The sequence below is a fragment of the Armigeres subalbatus genome, unplaced genomic scaffold (genome assembly GCF_024139115.2).
Source record: "Armigeres subalbatus isolate Guangzhou_Male unplaced genomic scaffold, GZ_Asu_2 Contig1860, whole genome shotgun sequence".
Taxonomy (NCBI): domain Eukaryota; kingdom Metazoa; phylum Arthropoda; class Insecta; order Diptera; family Culicidae; genus Armigeres; species Armigeres subalbatus.
In genome coordinates, this window is record NW_026942684.1 from 16,096 (window position 1) to 37,816 (window position 21,721).

The 21,721-nt window shown below is 41.4% G+C and overlaps 1 pseudogene; it reads left to right on the top strand.

Moving 5' to 3' along the window:
• The first annotated feature begins 1,025 nt into the window (after nucleotides 1-1,025).
• The window catches only part of LOC134203461 (suppressor of lurcher protein 1-like), a 38,613-nt pseudogene continuing 17,917 nt past the window's right edge, over nucleotides 1,026-21,721 (top strand).

A 21,721-nucleotide genomic window follows, 5' to 3' on the forward strand; every position in this document is an offset into this window, starting at 1 on the left:
ACCTCCGTTGGGGCTTACAAACTTTATGTAAACAATTCAAAACTACTTTACAAACCAGGCACAAAGTTCGCGCCATTTTAATTAGTCACACATTGTAGCGCACATAGACAGCAACCAGAGAAATGGTCTCGTGCATGTCAGCGCCAACTAAGATATTTACTAGACCAGAAAAGCGCAAAGCCAACTATGCCCCCCACACAAGATGGCAATCAGATGACAAGCAAGGGCAAGGCACACTGACTGGCGAAGATCACCGAAATTGAAAGTGGTTTCCTTCGGCACTACCGGCACGAACACACAGTTTAATTAAATTATCTAATCTTCGCAAAGTTTCAACACCATTAGCTGCTGCTTTTTGTGTCCCGAAAATCCAGAGATGGAATCTGAGCATTTTACTTAAATTCATTTGCTCGAACGCTTTCTGGTTATTTGTTGGTTTTGAGTCGAATTCAACAATTTGTACTTGTCACAACAAACCATGCTTTCAACTTCGAAAGTCCCCGAAGATTATCCGCATTTCCCTGCGGAGATATTTAGGATCATTTTTGGGTTTTTAGGTGACAAAAAAAATGCGCCCTTCTGTTATACCGCAACGTAACAAAGAAAAATTTAGTGCCATTTTGAGAAAACGCGATTTAGATAAAGACGTTTTGTCCATTTGCATGCAAGCTGATTTTTTATAAGGTTTTTTGCACGGGGATGAGCTTTGATAAATTTTCAGGTTATCAATAATCTGCTAAATAAATTGAGGAAAAAGAAACATACGACATTTATGCAAGCAATTTTTATCCACCACTGAATCACGTTAGGTCAAATGCAATTCGGCCATGCCAAACCAACCCCTTTTAGCTACAGATTGGAACCCACAAATCCGACACGGAAGAGCTTACTGGAACGCGTTATCGCGCTTATTCAGAAGCTTTGCCACAGATTTGGAAAGTTTTTCACAAATCCCGTCGAAAGAATTCCCAACCATCAGCAGCTCCACGTTTTAACAAACTTTCTCTTCTGTTCTCTTGTTTCAGGTCCGCCACACTGCAAACCGCACACTTTTAGTTCGATCCAAATGCGAAACGGCAGCATTGCACCGTCCCACAAACGGTCGGGAGTTTTCCCGTCGGCCACCTGCGAGCTGTACGAGTTCGTTGGCCAGGGAGTGGAACGGATCCAGGTACGCATTTGCTCCCCGACCGAAGAAACTAACCGCTTTTCTAATCTAACCCAAACCGACCACCTCTCCCTAATTTCAGATTGTTTTCTCCGAGTTTCGTCTGCCTCCAAGCTGGAACCGAACGAATGTGGCGAGACGGACATTCTGATGGTAATTAGCTGATTGAACTTTGTCCTCCCTTCGGGCGCGGGTTGAGGTTAATTTGGATGGAACTGTGCTTGTTCTTGGGAATCGGTTTTGGCTGATGCAGAAGGCACCTGCTTTGCGATTGTTAACTTTTCCCATTTTGCAAGTGTAAACCATTGAATGAGCGTGCAATTTATGCGGGTTTGGTACACTTGGGGAGGGCTGTTGGCTCCTAGCTATGTAGACTAGCTATTAGAGGCAAATTGTTTGTCTACTCTGAATTGGCGAATAAATTGGGTCATTACACAAGTCAAGAAGCACAAAGACGCAAGAAGTCGAAATCATTGGAACATTCCAATCACGTCATCTACATCTGTTAACAAACGAATTTGATTTAAAATTGTTAAATGCTTTCCATGTCCAAGGAACTTTACGCCGACATTCAAACCAAATTCCATTGAAACCATAATTTGTTCAAATGAAAAGAAAAATGATGATTTATACAGCAAGAAAGTAACACCTCACGTCCAAAAGTCTTGAAACAAACTTCCTTCGGCAACAGCCACCTTTCATCATTCGACCCCACCTTAAGCCATGAAAACTTTTACAAAGTCAAGTCGCACCCACACCACTCTCAGCGTAAAATCGAACCCGAACTGCTCGTCATTTCTTCTGAAACTCCACTTCCAGCAACTCAATTGAGCGCATAAACTTTTTCAGCTTGAAATATATACACCCTCCGCCACAGAACAGGCAGCCGTTGTTTCTTGACCGACAAAAAGCGAACGCAAGGGGGGAGAAAAATTACGACCACGTGCTGAACGTGCACGCGAAAACGGTAGAGGTGTTGCTCGAATCAGTACCCAGCTCAATGTCGACCAACTGTGGAGTAAGTGAAAAACTTTTGACTGCCAGGCATCCCCCACATCGCCATAACTTTGCCATCTCACTTGTGAGTTTTACTCAAGGGGCAGGGGTAATGACCAACATAATAAAAACTGCACAACCGAAGTGCGGAGTGAATCCGTTCGGGTGAAGGAGGATTGATGTTCGAAAAAAGAACCATGTTTTTTGCTTCGTCTCCTCCATTCTGGGAATGGAAAGGATTGGGGAGCACGAACCAAAACTGTTTCCAATTTCGGTAATTTCCGAATATTTTCTCAATTAAAGGATTTGAAGCCAATTGTTTGAAAGTTTAAAAACTAAAGGAAACAGATGTATGGCAGAAGTTGATTTATAACTCCTTAGTAGTGGAGTATTGGATTCCTGCATGGCTCGAAATACGCCTGTGAGACACTACAAAAGCTGAGCCAAGATCTGTAATTTAAAGTACCAAGGTCGCAAAAACGTAAAACGTAAATATCTTTAGATTTTTTCAGTGATGCTCCTAAAACCTAGTAGAATTCTGAAAGAAATTCGTGGGGCATATTGCTGAAGTAATTCCAGCAGAAATTTCTTAACGATTATCTGAATGTGAATTCCTGCAGAAATTCCAAAAGTAGTTCCAGGAGGATTTCGATGAGAAGTTTCTTCAAGAACTCCAGTAGAAATATTTAAAAAAAAATCAAGAATAATTCCTACAGGAGTTCCTGGAGGTACCCTCATAGAAATTTTAAGAAAAACACCTGGAGTAGTTTCAGGAAGAAGTTCAGGATGAATTTCAGGGGGAACTTTCGAAGAAATTCCAGATAGAACCTATATGTTAGTTCGTGGATGATCTCTTGTAGAAATTCTGGAAATAATTACTAGACCCTGCATGAACATCTTGAAGAATTCTGAAGGGAATTCCGAAAAATCTGCAGGGAATTTCCGTGGGAACATCCGGAGGTACTCTGGAGAAACCTTCTGAAAGAATTCCAGGAGGACTTTAGAAAGAACTTCTGGGTGAACTCCAGGAATTTTAAAAGGAAAATTCAAGAAGGAACTCCAGCAAGAGATCCCCAGACCTTCCACCTGCAGTTCTTCCAAGAATGTCTCCTGGAGCTGGTCAAGGAATTCTTCCCGAGGTTCCTAAAGAAATTCTTCCCGAAGTTCATCCAGGGATTCCTTTCGCAGTTAGAGGAGTTCATTCTGGAGGTACAGCAGGAACTCCTCTCAAAGTTCTTTCAGGGCTTCCTCCAGAGATTCCCCCTGAACTTCCTTCAGAATTCCCCCTAGAGTTCCTTTAGGAACTTGGAGTCCCTCTAGACATTTCTTTTGTAGTTTCTTCATCAATTTTTGTTTGGAGTTCTTCCAAATATTTGTCCTAGGATTCCGTAAGGAGATAATTCAAGAATTCCACCAGGAGATCCTCTAGCAATTTATTTTGGAGTTCCTCAAGTTATTTATATTGAAGTTTTTTTTTAAGAATTCATCTTTATTCCTCCAGGAATCCCTCAATGAGTTCCACTCCACCAAATATTTTATCCAGGAATTCTTTTTGCTGTTCTTCCTGGAGTTTCTTTAGGAATTTCTCCAGGTATTTCTCTTGACGTCTTTAAGGAATTCTTCTTAGATTTCCTCCAATAATTCTACCTGAGTTCATACATGAATTCTTTGAGGAGTTCATGCAGGAATTACTTCTGGAGTTCTCATCTAGGAATTCCTCTTCGAGTTCCTTCAGGAACTCATCTTGAACCTTCCTTCAATTTCCTTTATAAATTCCAGGAACCTAGCAGCACTATTCGGACCGATTTTTATGCTGCAACTAAAATGTGGCCTAATTAAGTTGCATATATTTAGAAGAAGCTTCCATACCACATGTGTGCTACTCGTAGAAAAGTGTTCATCCAGAAATTCTTCCAGAAACTAATCATTGATTCTTCTAGAAATTTATTCCAGAATTCATCCTGAATTCCTCCAGAAATTCAATCTTAATTCCACCAGGAATTCATCAAGAAATCCTCATAGGAATTCATCTAGAAATCATCCCCCAGGAACTCAATCGGAATTTCCCCAGGAATTCATTCAGAATTCTCCCATTAATTCAGAATGAGTTCCGCCTCTAATTCGGAATGAACTCCCTTAGGAATTCAGAATGAATCCACTTCCTCCAGAAACTTACTTGGAAATCCTCCAGGAATTCATTTTAAATTCCTCCAGGAATTCATTTTGAATTCCTCGAGGAATTCATTTTAAAATCCTTCAGGAATTCATTTTGAATTCCTCGAGGAATTCATTTTAAAATCCTTCAGGAATTCATTTTAAATTCCTCCAGGAATTCATTTTGAATTCCTCGAGGAATTCATTTTAAATTTATTCAGGAATTCATTTTGAATTCCCCCAGGAATTCATTTTGAATTCCTCCAGGAATTCATTTTGAATTCCTCCAGGAATTCATTTTGAATTCCTCCAGGAATTCATTTTAAATTCCTCCAGGAATTCATTTTGAATTCCTCCAGGAATTCATTTTGAATTCCTCCAGGAATTCATCTTGAATTCATCCCCCATTTGGAATTCCTCCAGGAATTCATTTTGAATTCCTCCAGGAATTCATTTGGAATTCCTCCAGGAATTCATTTGGAATTCCTCCAGGAATTCATTTGGAATTCCTCCAGGAATTCATTTGGAATTCCTCCAGGAATTCATTTGGAATTCCTCCAGGAATTCATTTGGAATTCCTCCAGGAATTCATTTGGAATTCCTCCAGGAATTCATTTGGAATTCCTCCAGGAATTCATTTGGAATTCCTCCAGGAATTCATTTTGAATTCCTCCAAGAATTTATTTTAAATTCCTCCAGGAATTCATTTGGAATTCCTCCAGGAATTCATTCTGAATTCCCACAGGAATTCATTCTGAATTCCCTCAGGAATTCATTTGGAACTCCCTCAGGAATTTATTTGGAATTCCCCCAGGAATTCATTCGGAATTCCCCCAGGAATTCATTTGGAATTCTTCCAAGAATTCAGTTGGAATTCCCCCAGGAATTCATTCGGAATTCCCCCAGGAATTCATTCGGAATTCCCCCAGGAATTCATTCTGAATTCCCCCAGGAATTCATTCTGAATTCCCCCAGGAATTCATTCTGAATTCCCCCAGGAATTCAATCGGAATACCCCCGAGAATTCATTTGGAATTCCCCCCGGAATTCATTCGGAATTACCTCCAGAATTCATTTGGAATACCCCCAGGAATTAATTCTGAATTCCCTCAGGAATTCATTTGGAATTCTCCAGGAATTCATTTGGAATTCCCCCAGGAATTCATTTGAATTCTCCAGGAATTCATTTGAATTCTCCAGGAATTCATTTGAATTCCTCCAGGAATTCATTTGAATTCTCCAGGAATTCATTTGAATTCCTCCAGGAATTCATTTTGAATTCCTCCAGGAATTCATTTTGAATTCCCCAGGAATTCATTTTGAATTCCCCAGGAATTCATTTTGAATTTCAGGAATTCATTTTGAATTTCAGGAATTCATTCTGAATTTCAGGAATTCATTCTGAATTTCAGGAATTCATTCTGAATTTCAGGAATTCATTCTGATTTCCCCAGGAATTCATTCTGATTTCCCCAGGAATTCATTCTGAATTCCCAGGAATTCATTCTGAATTCATTCCCCCAGGAATTCATTCTGATTTCAGGAATTCATTCTGAATTCCCCAGGAATTCATTCTGAATTTCAGGAATTCATTCTGATTTCCAGGAATTCATTCTGAATTCCCCAGGAATTCATTCTGATTCCCCAGGAATTCATTCTGAATTCCCCAGGAATTCATTCTGAATTCCCAGAATTCATTCTGAATTTCCCCAGGAATTCATTCTGAATTTCAGGAATTCATTCTGAATTTCAGGAATTCATTCTAAATTCCCTCAGGAATTCATTCTGAATTCCCCCAGGAATTCATTGTGAACTCCTCCAGGAATTCATTCTGAATTCCCACAGAAATTCATTCTGAATTCCTCCAGGAATTGATTCTGAATTCCCCAGGAATTCATTTTGAATTCCCCCAGGAATTCATTTTGAATTCCCCCAGGAATTCATTTTGAATTCCCCCAGGAATTCATTTTGAATTCCCCCAGGAATTCATTTTGAATTCCCCCAGGAATTCATTTGAATTCCCCCAGGAATTCATTTTGAATTCCCCCAGGAATTCATTTTGAATTCCCCCAGGAATTCATTTTGAATTCCCCCAGGAATTCATTTTGAATTCCCCCAGGAATTCATTTTGAATTCCCCCAGGAATTCATTTTGAATTCCCCCAGGAATTCATTTTGAATTCCCCCAGGAATTCATTTTGAATTCCCCCAGGAATTCATTTTGAATTCCCCCAGGAATTCATTTTGAATTTCACCAGGAATTCATTTTGAATTTCCCAGGAATTCATTCTGACTTCCCAGGAATTCATTCTCAATTTCTATAGGAATTCATTCTGAATTCCCCCCGGAATTTATTCTGAATTCCCCCCGGAACTCATTCTGAGTTCCCCCGGAATTCATTCTGAATTCACCCCGGAATTCATTCTGAATTCCCCCGGAATTCATTCTGAATTCTAGGAATTCATTCTGACTTCCCAGGAATTCATTCTGAATTCCCCAGGAATTCATTCTGAATTCCCCAGGAATTCATTCTGAATTCCCCAGGAATTCATTCTGAATTCCCAGGAATTCATTCTGAATTCCAGGATTCATTCTGAATTCCCCAGGAATTCATTCTGAATTCCCCAGGAATTCATTCTGAATTCCCCAGGAATTCATTCTGAATTCCCCAGGAATTCATTCTGAATTCCCAGGAATTCATTCTGAATTCCAGGAATTCATTCTGAATTCCCCCAGGAATTCCATCTGAGTTCCCCAGGAATTCCATCTGAATTCCTCAGGAATTCCATCTGAATTCCCCAGGTATTCCATCTGAATACCCCAGGAATTCATTCTGAATTCCCCAGGAATTCATTTTGAATTCCCCCAGAAATTCATTCTGAATTCCCCCAGGAATTCATCCTGAATTCCTCTGGAATTTATTCTGAATTCCCCCTGGAATTCATTCTGAATTCTGCTAGGAATTCATTCTGAATTCCCTCAGGAATTTATTCTGAATTCCCCCAGGAACTCATTCTGAATTCTTCCAGGAATTCATTCTGAATTCCTCCAGTAACCTCTAGGAATTTGTCTGAGGGTTCTTTCAGAAATTTCTCCTAAAGTTCCTCTAGGAATTGCTTCTGGAATTCTTCCGTTATTTTCCGTTATTTTGAATTCTCCAGGAACTCATTTTGAATTCCACCAGCAACTCATTCTGAATTCCCCCAGGAACTCATTTTGAATTCCACCAGGAACTCATTTTGAATTCCCCCAGGAACTCATTTTGAATTCCCCCAGGAATTCATTTTGAATTCCCCCAGGAATTCATTTTGAATTCCCCCAGGAATTCATTTTGAATTCCTCCAGGAATTTATTTTGAATTCCTCCAGGAATTCATTTTGAATTCCTCCAGGAATTCATTTTGAATTCCTCCAGGAATTTATTTGAATTCCACCAGGAATTCATTTTGAATTCCCCCAGGAATTCATTTTCAATTCCCCCAGGAATTCATTTTGAATTCCCCCAGGAATTCATTTTGAATTCCCCTAGGAATTCATTTTGAATTCCTCCAGGAATTCATTTTGAATTCCCCCAGGAATTCATTTTGAATTCCTCCAGGAATTCATTTTGAATTCCCCCAGGAATTCATTTTGAATTCCCCCAGGAATTCATCCTGAATTACTCCAGGAATTCATTTTGATTCCCCCAGGAATTCATTTTGATTTCTCCTTGGAATTCATTTTCAATTCCCCCCGAAATTCATTTTTAATTCCTCCAGAAATTCATTTCGAATTCCCCCAGGAATTCATTTCGAATTCCTTAAGGAATTCATTTCGAATTCCACCAGGAATTCATTTTGAATTCTCCAGGAATTCATTTGAATTCCTCAGGAATTCATTCTGAATTCCTCAGCAATTCATTCTGAATTTCCTCAGGAATTCATTCTGAATTCCTCAGAATTCATTCTGAATTCCTCAGGAATTCATTCTGAATTCCTCAGAATTCATTCTGAATTCCCTCAGGAATTCATTCTGAATTTCCCCAGGAATTCATTCTGAATGCCCCCATGAATTCAATCTGAATTCCCCCATGAATTCAATCTGAACTCCCCCAGGAATTCATTCTTAAAACCCCCAGGAATTCATTCTGAATTTCCCCCAGGAATTTATTTTGAATTCCTCCAGTAATTCATTCTGAATTCCTCCAGGAATTCATTCTGAATTCTTCCAGGAATACATTCTGAATTCTTCCAAGAATTTATTTTGAATTCCCCAGTAACCTCTAGGAATTTGTCTGAGGGTTCTTTCAGAAATTTCTCCTAGAGTTCCTCTAGGAATTGCTTCTGGAATTCTTCCGTTAGCTCCTCCTGGAGTTTCTTAAAAAATCATCTTTTAATCTCTCAAGAAACACATCTTGGAGTTACTCCAGAATTTCATCCAGGAATTCTTGGAATAACTCACGCCCCTGATTACGTCCGTCAAAACTTTAAAGAGTGACAAATGTGAGAAAAAAAATACATTCAACAGGGAATTTTTAAATTTGAAATTCCTTGGAGTAACGGAAGCAACTACAGAAAAAAAACCTGAGGCAACTTCAGGAGGAACTCAAAAAGGTTGTGCTTGTGGAACTTCAGGATGGATTCCTAGAAAAGCTTCAGGAGACATTCCTGAAGGGTCTCGAGAAGAAATTTCTGATGGAACCAGAGAAGAAATCACTGAAGAAGTCTGAGTACGATTTTCTGAAGGAACTAAAAAAACTCTGGGCGCAGTTATTGTAGGAACCCCAGGAGGAATTTCTGGTGAAATACGAGAAGGACTTCTACGAGGAATTTAACTCAAGATGGAATTATGTACGAACTCCAGGAGGAATAGCTATGGGCTTCTCAGGAAGAATTTCTTGGTTAAATCCAGGAGAACTTTTTGGAAGAACAGCAAAAGGAATTTCCTTGAGGATATCCAGGAGGAATGCTTAGTTGAACTCCAACAATTTCTTTGGGATTCTCCTGAATGGATTTCTGAAAGGCTTCATGTTTCATTCCTAAGCGAGCTTCATTAAGACTTTCTGGAAGATTTCTAGGAGGTATTCAACGAGGATTTCTAAAATCCAAAATACCTAAACTCCTCAACTCATAAATCTCTAAATTCCCATTACCAAGTTCCTGTGTTCGTAAATTCATAAATTCTCGAAGCCCTAAGTTTCTCAGCTCCTAAATTTAGAAATTCCCAAATTCCCAAACTCCTAAATTCCTTAATTCCCAGATTCATAAATTACTAATTTGAAACAGATTACGATCCATTACCGTGGCAGGCCTTTCTTGGCATGATGGTTTCCATACCTAACCAAGCCGCCCACAACAGGGTCATTAGGCTAGAAGATTCACGATTCGATTGTGTGCTATTTAACAGATACTTCGCTTCATACTTATTCGCACCCTAGCGAACGGCTTTCAATCTACTGATTTTGAAATAATTACTTTCGTTTGTCGATTATCCCTCATACTCTGAGTAGGACTAAACGATAGAGCCGTGTAATAAATCAATATTAATTAATAATACCTATCTCTTAATAAATTCATACATTACATTCCTAAATATGTTCTAGAACTTGATATATCGTCATTACTTGTAATTAGATATTTATCAGTTCAGATTGCAGTTTTCGGCCTGGCCATCGCACTTGCGCCGCGATCCAACTTCGTTTTCCCAGTGACCATAGCCTTTTCAAATCATCTAATTTCTAATCCCGTTTTCTCAGTATAAGAAAATTATTAATTTTTTACAAACTGGAGTTTTAGATACACATAATGATTACACATAATGATAATTTTTTGATTTGCCATAAAATGTTGGATGATTTCAATTTGAACGGTTCTCATAGAAGCAATGCGATACGACTTGAAAGCAACATATTGCGACTTTTAAGTGCTGCTCAGGGTTCATAATGCTCACTCAATCTCAGGAACACATGATTTTCCCTCACGAAAGTTTTCGGGGAGAAATCGCTTTTCGAAAAGAAAAACAGCCTGAGAGTGATAACAATTTTTCGCTCACTTCGATTGCCGCCTAACTTTGGTTTACTCTTTTTCTTTCATATTCGAGTCTTTTCGTGGCATCATCAATGCAAATGGTAGTAGCTTATGTGGAAGAAATAACTTAACTTTTCATACAGATAGCGAGGTGGTGTGGCTAAAGTAAACGCATCCCCTCAGCTATTATTGTTACTATTCTGGGATCGAATCCCGGCGCGGCCATACAATTTTGTAATTGTTCTGCGATAATTCTCGCGAAAAGTGAGTGAGAGGTAAAAGTAATGAAACGAAAATGGATTTTCATCTAATAGGCAAGATTTTCGTTCATCTTCCAATGCTAATTTTAGAGAAAAGATTGATGGGTGAAAGATGATCCTCAACATAAACAACGAAACAAGATTTTCCCTTGGCCTGAAAAACGCTTGCTTTGGTCTCATTGAAACGAAAAGTCGAAACCCTGGACTGCTGCTAAAACGAGGAACGGAATATTCTGGCTGGTTCTCAGAGGGCAATGCATGGATTCAATATGAACCGTTTGTTTGAGAAACTGCATATGTAACATTTTTGGCCAAAATGAGATTTTTATATATTCTGAATCCTTGTCCAAAAATACGTATTCTGGCAAAAACACGAAAAAAAAGTTCACAAATGTATGAATTTTTGTTTGTTTGTTTGAGAAACTGCATATGTCCACGTACTTTGAAGAGCAATTGTGGAATACTGCTTAGATTTTTTGCACTGAAAATGCCCCAGGGTGTTGAGTTTTGCCAAAAACTATTGATCTGTATCGAAGAAATCGAAAGATTCGGTGCAAATTTGTTCAGAAAACAGTTTTTTGTTGTTTTCTCGAAATAGTGTAAAATGGACTTATGCAGTTTCTCAAACAAATGATTCATATGTTGTTGCATGTTTTTATGGCTTGTAACAATTCGAAACAGTTTTTGCCTTTCTTTTATCGTTGTTCGTTATCTATTGAGAGCGATTTCTGCAAACGTCAGGCTTGGCTTCACAGCAAATCCCGAGATAATTTACAAAGAATAAAAATGAATATCGTGGTATCGCAGGATGAGAGAGAACGTGTGAAAGCCATGACCAGGTCACCAAACCTGTGGAACGACCAGCTGCAGAACTGGTTTCCCAAAGCGTTTACGGTCCCTATGCCCGATTCTACCGCGTGCAGCCAGATGCTTCTGGTCTTCCATGAAATCACCGGTCTCTGTCCGGATCTCTGTTGAATGTTGTTTTCGCTATTCTATCGTCCGACATTCGCACAAAGTAACCATCCCACTGAAGTCTGCCGTATTTTATACGATTCACAATATTTTCTTCTTTAATCACTTGACACAGCTCGTAATTAATGCGTCTGCGCCACACACCATTCTCTAGTTTCCCTCCGTGTATTGTACGCAGCACTTTTTGGTCGAAAACCCTGGAAGTTCTCCGCTTCTTTTAACGTCCATGCTTTATGTCCATAAAAGGCATGATGCAGGACCAGCTTATCCGTAGAAGACCCTATTCGAGGCAGCAATACGTCTTTTCCCATCACGAGAAACGTCATTGCCACATGTCACATGCGTCCCAAGGTTAACTCATTCTTCAACAACTTCAAACACATCCCCATCAAGCACTACTTTAGCACCAACACCACCAGGTCTTCCTTCCTAGGTCGCTACTCGCAACCATGTACTTTGTCTTGGTATAGCTAATGGTTAAGCCCACCCTCTCCGTCTCCATCTTCAGTGGTACTAAACCCTTCAATACTGCCCGGCGATCGATTCCAATAAGGTCGATGTCGTCCGCAAAACCCAGAATTATGTGTAACCGTGTGATGATAGTCCCTCCCCGTCCCTCTGTGTGCCAGATTTCCTAATAGCGCCATAGAGTGCAATGTTGAACAATAAATTCGAAAGTGCATCACCCTGCTTAAATCCATCTAAGTTCACAAATGAGGTTAATACTCGTCTGCAATTCGAATACTTGATTTTGAGCCATCCAGCGTTGCACGTATCAGTCTAATCAGTTTCGCCGGAAAACCATGTTCGGACATTATCTGCCACAGCTCATTTTTTTTTTCATTAAGCTGTACGCTGCTTTGAAATCAATTAACGGATGGTGAGTTTCCAAGTTGTACTCCCGGAAATTATCAAGAACCATGCGCGGCTAAACATCTGATGCGCCGTTGATCGGCCCTCGCGAAGACCTGCCTGGTATTCGTCAACGAAGGACTCCTCAGGTGGTCTCAGTCTGTTCAACATGGTACGGGATAGAATTGTGTACGCCGAGAAGGGCAATCTCTCTGTAATTGGCACACTTGTTACCGTTAGTAACAATAAGCCTGTAAATTAGTGTTAAATTTGTTCATCCTACCTATTTATCTATAAATATATATATATTCCGTGTAAATCTAATCTCACTTAAATTTAAATAAAAATGCCATAAAACTATACCCCTAGGACTTAGGTTAAGCACACGACACACTACAATAAACATTAGACATAAAATATAGTTCAGTGGATGCATAAAGGGAGATAGAGCAGTAAGTTGAGGTGAACAGAAAGTTTTCGAGGTTTGGTGACATATTTTTCCATGTGAACTGCTGCCGAAAAAGACGTGATAGAGCTTTTAGAGCACCGAAAAAGTTATTGAAGAGTGGAATTATTACTTCTAGTGGTGGAATAACTACATCTAGCATCTCTTTTTATGAGAAAGCAGAATTTAAGGGATTCTTAAGGTGAAACAGATAGAATCAGGGCCCGTTTTTATGTATGTGCTATCCAGATTACCGAGGTGCCAAGCCGTCGTAGACGGAAGTTTTGATTAAAGCCAAAACGGTCTTGTGGAGACCGTGTCCTATTGACCACCTCCTGGAGATAATCGTCTGCTGATTCAGCCCACCCGACAACCAGATCATCTCGCCATCCCCAACTGCTTCTGAACTCATCTGCCAACACGTGGCGCGCACATCGAGAAACCATCGCATCCGTCGTATGCCGGCCGGCCAGGTATTGATTGATAACTACACGACTCTGACACACACCCACACAGTATGTAAATTTAGGGTAATAAACCAACAACTGTTAAACACGAGATTTTGTTAATTACTCCCACATATCCGAGGTCTGATTAGTGAAGTAGAGGTACACACCAGCCGATCTTGAGACTGAAGAGGTTCTCCAGGCCGAGCTAGCCCTAAAAAGAGGTCTTTGAAGCACCCAGCCTCACACGGCAGGCCGTTGCTTAGCCAAGCTTGCCGAGGCCTTTGTCCTGGCAGTCCACGTGCTGCCCATCCTAGCAATTACAAATGGCGCCCATCTAAATCAATCGAAAAGCTAATCAGATCTCAAAAAAATAATTGGCATTATTTTTTTCATACGGAGAGTAGGGAAGACAAATTTAACAAATTTTGCAGCAATACACGGTAACTAACCCTATATTCTTGATATAATCGAACCTCTCAGAGGCGGCTTACTAGTGCGCGTACGTTTGGTGAAGAGAGCATTCGGACAGATTTCAGCAAAGAAGTGAACGAGGGAGAAAAGTTTAAACAAGTATTCCGAGAGTAGATTAGTTGGAAACGGGTCTTGATTCGATTTGATAAAGCTTTGGTAGCAAATTTTGCTTACTGGTTGTCTGTTTCATAGAATTGGTAATTGCGATATTGTCCCGCAAGTGCGGTGGCCTAGAATAACAAATTTTGATAATCTTTGTTGATCATACAGTAACTGCGATACTATACCGCAGGTGCGGTGGCTTGGAATACAATTGTAATACAATACTTAACCATGGAGCTTACTACACAGTACCATAAGATGGATGTGTCACACTTGAGTATTGATGAGGTTGAGTATGAATTATTCATTCGGAAGATTTCGTACAATTTGAATGAGCACGAGAGCGTGAAGCGACGCAAGTTAAAGGATCAGTTGAGGCAGGAAAAAGCGTTGAGTAGTCCAGTGTTGGTAGGTAGTGGTACCTGGACAACCACATCCGATGAATTGCGAGTGATATTCTCCAAACTGGTCACAATCGGAGGCCTGTTAGAGAATCCTAAACTGGATGCTAGAAATAGGGAAAAATTGTACACAAGATTGGTGCATTACAGAGTGCGAATCTTACGATTACACTCAGCGTCGGATTCTCACAAGTTCGCCGCAGAGACAGCTAGACTAGAGAAAGAAGTTAACCATATTTGCAAGCAGTATTTGGCGTCAACGAGTTCGGTAACTCAAGACGAAGATGTGGAGGTAGAATTATCAAAAGCGCTAGAAGAGGTGAGAACGGAGATAGAAGATTTGAATCAATCCATTGCTCCGATCGAGTCCGAAGAGGCTCAGAGCAACGAACGTAGGAACTTTTTGATTGCAACGAAAGAGAAAGATCTAGATTCATCAGTCAGACGAACAGAAGAGATACTAGGTGAATTAACTAAATATGAGACTGGACAGGTAGAAGACCTACCAAAGCTGTTGAAGGCGTTTAAAGACTTTGTCATCCAGTCGTCAGAAATGGAAAAGAAGCGTCGACAGCGAGACATAGAAAGAGAACAGCAAAACTTAAAGAAGCGGAACGGCAAATTCAGAGCAAAATTAGGCTAGAAAAGTTGTTGGCAAATTTGAACGAAAATCTAAACAGCGGGTCAACTGAAAGAAATATCATCCATGAACCTTCAAGGTCAAGAGGTGCAACACCCAAGCATTTAGAGAAGGTCAAGTTCGACGATAAAAGTCAATCAGAGGTTCCACAAGCGAAAAGGAGAGCTTTTCTTCGGAAGGCTCAAACGTAAGCTTGGAACCGCCACTCAGAAAATCGACTAAAATACGACCGCGGAGATCAGTTTATACTCCTCGATCCTGATCTAAGCATGCGCGAGAGTCCAAGCGGAAGAGTTCGAGGAAGTACGAAAATACTGACTCAGAGAGTTCTGATCAAACGAACAGTAGTAGTAGTAGTGGTAGATCATCGTCACAGCCGAGTTCCGAAAGCTCTGCTGGTCACCGACGACACCGAAAGAGGAAAGCGAAGAGGGGACGGTCTAGGTCGACTACACGGGTTCCCATTTCTGAATGGAGGTTGAAATACGATGGTAGAGACGAGGGTAGAAAGCTCTCGGAGTTTCTTAAAGAGATTAAAATAAGAGCTCGTGCCGAAGAGGTAGAGGATAGGGAACTTTTCAGATCAGCAATCCATCTGTTTTCAGGCAGAGCCAGAGACTGGTTTCTCGATGGTTATGAAAACAGAGAGTTTAGAAATTGGTCTCAATTGAAGCGAGAGCTCAAGAGGAATTTTGCCTCCAGACTTGGATTTCCAATTGGAAATTCAAGCGACAAACCGTCGCCAAGGTCGCGGGGAAAGGTTTGTGGATTACTTTCACGAGATGCAGAAAATATTCCACTCCATGACGAAATCAATATCCGAGCGTCGAAAATTTGATATCGTTTGGAGGAATATGCGCCATGAATATAAAAATGCGATGACTGGGGCAAACATTCGTAGTTTGTCTAAGCTCAAACGTTTTGGTCGTACTGTAGACGAAAATAACTGGTACTTGTACCACCGACCGTCTGACAGCCACAAGGCAAGGAACCCACAAGTAAACGAAATTTCATGGACAAAAGACAAATCCAAGAAGGATTCTTCGTCGAATAATATGCCTACCCGAATATTTCAAAACTCTAAACATTCGTTTAACAAAACTACCAAACCCGAATCCGAAAAACCACGTCAACTAGACCATGGCAAAGAGGCCAGGCAGAACAGTAAGTCCTCAGATGCGATGGAAGGTTCGAGTAGTGGAACGCTAAAACTTTTAGCCGAAGACTATAAACGGCCTCCAATTGGCGTGTGTTATAATTGTCGAAAATCAGGGCACCACTACAGTGAATGCAAAGAGAAGCTACAGCGATTCTGCCGAGTTTGTGGTTTCAGTAATGTATTCACTAGTACTTGCCCAGTCTGTTCAAAAAACGCGGAGAATTCGGCTTGAGAGGGCAAGTTGAATTTTTCCGTCAAAATCCCTCCAATACAGACGTTTCACAAAGCTTACGAGATAATAGCTTCATTCCTTTTTCCGATACTGATTTATACGAATCACCAGAGCTGGAAGAGCTTTTCATATATAACGATGGAGACGCACGTCCATTCGTAAAAATACAAATAATGGGAAGGGAGATAATTGGCCTCCTCGATAGCGGGGCAGAACGCTCTGTATTAGGCAGAGGAGCCGAAAACTATTACAAACACTTAAAATTAAAATACGCCCTTCTAATACCACCCTAATCAACGCAGCAGGTAATAAAATCCCTGTTAGTGGTTGTGTGGATTTACCTGTCTGTTTCGACAACCAAGTGAGAATTATTCCCATGATTGTCGCACCAAAACTGCACCGACGATTGATTCTCGGAGCAGGCGATTTTTGGAGAGCTTTCAATATTCGTCCCACAGTACAGGCGACAGTGGAGGTAGACGAGATTGAGAGTATCTTGACACGACTCCCTTGATCACTCACAAAATAGAGATCAAAGAAGAGTTTATGAACTCACCACCCATACGCATAAACCCATACCCAACATCTCCGCTAATGCAATCGAAAATTGACTGCGAACTGGACAAGTTGATTGCTCAATAGGTCGTTGAAAGAAGTCACAGCGACTGGTGTTTGAGTACCGTACAAGTTGTAAGACCAAACGGAGAGGCTATGTCTGGATGCCCGCCGATTAAATGAGCACTCCCAACGCGATGCATACCCATTACCTCACCAGGACCGCATATTGAGTCGATTGGGGAAAAGCTGATATTTGTTGACAATCAATCTCACGAAAGCTTTTCTGCAAATATCTCTTGAACCCAAATCGAGGCGATATACTGCTTTCTCGGTGTTAGGCAGAGGTTTGTATCAGTTTACCTGATTACCTTCGGTCTCATCAATAGCCCTGCCACCCTCTCGAGGCTGATGGACGAAGTACTGGGGTATGGGGAACTTGAACCAGAAGTGTTCGTTTATCTTGACGACATCGTCATTGTAAGCGAAACTTTCGATGGTCATTTAAAGAGTTTAACAGAAGTAGCACGTCGTCTCCGAAACGCTAATCTGTCTGTCAACTTGGACAAATCCAAATTTTGTCTCAATGAACTTCCGTATCTCGGGTATTTGCTCACACCCAATGGCTTAAAAACCGAACCCCGATCGAATTGAATCGATCGTGAATTATGAGCGACCCACGTCAATTCGCGCACTTCGACGCTATTTAGGCATGGCGAATTACTACCGCCGCTTTATTAGCAATTTTAGTGAGATCACTGCGCCTCTCATGAATTTGCTTCGCAAAAAGCCAAAAACCATTGTATGGAATGAGCAAGCGGAAAAATCATTCATTAATATTAAGGAATGTTTAGTAGCTGCTCCTATTCTCTGCAATCCCGATTTCTCACGACCATTCCAAATCCAAAGTGACGCGAGCGATACGGCGATAGCGGCAGTATTGACGCAGCAGCACGACGACGGTGAGAAGATCGTCGCCTACTTTTCTCAGAAGCTTACGCCAGCGCAGCAAGCATACGCGGCTTCTGGAGAAGGAAGGTTTAGCGGTGCTGTGCGCTATTGATAAATTCCGTCCCTACATAGAGGGTACACATTTTGTTGTCGTTACAGACGCATCTGCGCTCACATACATCATGCGCGGTAAGTGGCGAACATCTTCGCGATTGAGCCGCTGGAGTATCGAGCTCCAGAGCTACGATCTCGAGATAAAGCATCGACGCGGAAAAGATAACATCATTCCCGATGCTCTGTCGAGAGCCGTCGAGTGTTTAGATGTTACGGACTCAGAAGATACCTGGTACTCCGATCTCACAAGAAAAGTGAGAGAGTCTCCTGAGGGAAACCTCGATTATAAAATCGAAGATGGGAAGCTTTATAAGCTTGTTCCTACTAAAACCGATGTATTAGACTAAACCCATCAATGGAAGCTCTGTGTTCCTTCTGACTTACGTGGTCAAGTATTAGAGCAAGAGCATGACGATTCTTTGCATAGCGGCTACGAGAAACCACTAGACCGTGTGCGCAAGCTGTACTTTTGGCCCACAATGTCCGCGTCAGTTCAGAAGCACGTCCAACAATGTCGGATGTGCAAAGAAGCAAACCCCACCCCTGTTTCGCAGCACCCTGAAATGGGGAAACCCCGGCTAGTAACGAGACCATTGCAGATTCTGTCCAGTGATTATATGCAAGCATGGCCGAGAAGGCGGGCGGGTAATGCGCACCTCGTAGTTATGATGGACCGGGACTCAAAGTGGACGATGTTAGTACCCGTTCGAAAAATATCGACCAGCCTAACGATCAAAGTCCTAGAGAAACAGTGGTTCCGACGGTTTTCGGTTCCTGAAATTCTCATTTCCGACAATGCGTCGAGTTTCGTCAGTCATGACTTTAAAAAGTTTCTTGAACGGTACCAAGTGAAACATTGACTAATGCTAGACACCACAGTCAAGCCAATCCGGTGGAAAGGCTTAACCGTAGTATCAATGCTTCCATAAGAACCTACGTTAAAACCGATCAGAGGTTGTGGGACACACGTATTTCGGAGGTAGAGCATGTAATAAACAACACTCTACACTCATCAACCGGTTTTTCGCCGTACCGAATAGTTTTTGGTCACGAGATCGTCTCTGCTGGCGATCAACACCGACGCGAGGTTGATGTGAGAGACTTATCTCACCAAGAACGCGTCGAACAGAAGCAATCTGTTGATAGTAAGCTTGCTGAGATCGTTCGGAGGAATCTCGAGAAAGATCATGAGCACAGTCGTCGCAATTACAATCTTCGGTACAATAAACCGTCACCGGTGTACCAAGTTGGCCAGCACGTCTATCGTCGTAATTTCACTCAATCCTCTGCTGCAGATACGTATAATGCTAAATTAGGCCCAGCGTACGTTTCATGTACAATTGGCGCGCGTAGAGGAACTAACTCTTATGAGCTTGCCGATGATCAGGGAAGAACATAGGGTATTCTCCGCTGCTGATCTTAAGCCCGGAATCCCTGAAATAGAATAAAGGGTCACATCAGTCGCGTCTGGTTTGTTTTATTTTGTTGTTTGTCTAAGTCATAATAGGTTCGTCCAAGATAAACAATTCCGTCCAATGGTTCGTCGTTGGTCAACTGTCCGTAATGAAATAAAGATCGATCGCTAAAAGTAAACCAAGTAGAGAGATATTAGATAGAAGCTCAAGCTTGCGTGTTAGGTGTTAGTGCAAATATTTTTCCTTGTCCATAGTCCATACTATCGCCCCTCTCTTCTGCCATCGCCGCTAAGCGAGTAGTGTGCTCATTGAAATTGTCGAAATGCTCAGGGCGATTAAAACAGATAAATGGAGGCAATCAATGTGCGTAGCAGCAAATTTAACCGGTTCCGCTCCGCACTCAATAAGGAGGCAATTTTGGTAGATTAACTTCGCAATAGAACACTAAATTATCCCAGTATTTTGCCAACACTTAATACAGCGTACCGCACAAAGCGATTTGGGAAGCAAATGGCTATTGTGTTGCTTGAGAGATGCTCTATCAGTAAGCAAAACGGAGAAAAGTATTAGTTGAATTTATAGCAGCAAATACAAACATACCCAGAAAAAGCAATAGGGTAAAGCGCGTAAAATGGTACTTGTTCGAATTTCAGGAACAAATTTACTATTTTGTTGAATTTCGCGTTCACAATGCTACTTTTCTCATTAGTCGAGTTAACCACGAAAGGTGTTGTCCCAAACCTGGGCTTAATTTGTTTGGTAAAGTTTAAATGAAAATAGACTTTATCATGGATAAAGTCTATTTTCTAGAGGGAGTATGTGGTAGTGTTACCGTTAGTAACAATAAGCCTGTAAATTAGTGTTAAATTTGTTCATCCTACCTATTTATCTATAAATATATATATATTCCGTGTAAATCTAATCTCACTTAAATTTAAATAAAAATGCCATAAAACTATACCCCTAGGACTTAGGTTAAGCACACGACACACTACAATAAACATTAGACATAAAATATAGTTCAGTGGATGCATAAAGGGAGATAGAGCAGTAAGTTGAGGTGAACAGAAAGTTTTTGAGGTTTGGTGACCTCTTTTCCATGTGAACTCCAACCGAAAAAGACGTGAAAGAGCTTTTAGAGCACCGAAAAGTTATTGAAGAGTGGAATAATTACTTCTAGTGGTGGAATAACTACATCTAGCATCTCTTTTTATGAGAAAGCAGAATTTAAGGGATTCTTAAGGTGAAACAGATAGAATCAGGGCCTGTTTTATGTATGTGCTATCCAGATTACCGAGGTGCCAAGCCGTCGTAGACGGAAGTTTTGATTAAAGCCAAAACGGTCTTGTGAGACCGTGTCCTATTGACCACCTCCTGGAGATAATCGTCTGCTGATTCAGCCCACCCGACAACCAGATCATCTCGCCATCCCCAACTGCTTCTGAACTCATCTGCCAACACGTGGCGCGCACATCGAGAAACCATCGCATCCGTCGTATGCCGGCCGGCCAGGTATTGATTGATAACTACACGACTCTGACACACACCCACACAGTATGTAAATTTAGGGTAATAAACCAACAACTGTTAAACACGAGATTTTGTTAATTACTCCCACATATCCGAGGTCTGATTAGTGAAGTAGAGGTACACACCAGCCGATCTTGAGACTGAAGAGGTTCTCCAGGCCGAGCTAGCCCTAAAGAGGTCTTTGCAGCACCCAGCCTCACACGACAGGCCGTTGCTTAGCCAAGCTTGCCGAGGCCTTTGTCCTGGCAGTCCACGTGCTGCCCTTCCTAGCAATTACACACTCTAGTCAATGCCATTTCGTGTAGATTGGGCTTATGAGGCCATCCAACTAGCCGATAGGCATTTCTTCGTCATCTTATATTGTATGAATAATGTGGTAGATCGATTGTTGCTGCTGCTCACTTCCGTGTTTGAGAAGCTCGATCTGGATCCCGTTCTTCCCAGCAGCTTTGCTGTTTTCCAGCTCTTCACCTCATCCAGCGTTGGTGGTTCAACACCTTGACAACACCTCGCCGACTACGTTCATACTGCTCCTAAATACACCTTGAACTTTCACCATTCAACAAATCTTCGAAGTGCTCCTTGCACCTGACTGCCACCATAGTCTTGTCTGTCACCAATTTTTCCTTCTCGGCCATTGCACATGGCTGGCATTGGCGCAATCTTATGTCGCGCGCCATTGACTGTTGCGTAAAACCTCCGCATATCGTTTCGTTTCTATCCATGTTCTCCTGCGCTTTAGCTATCACACTCTTTTGTTCAGCGGTGGATTCGATTCTCTTCTGCCCTTGCTACACTATACCGTTCTCTATTGCAACGGGTACGAGCCAGTAGCCTTCGACTCCTGGC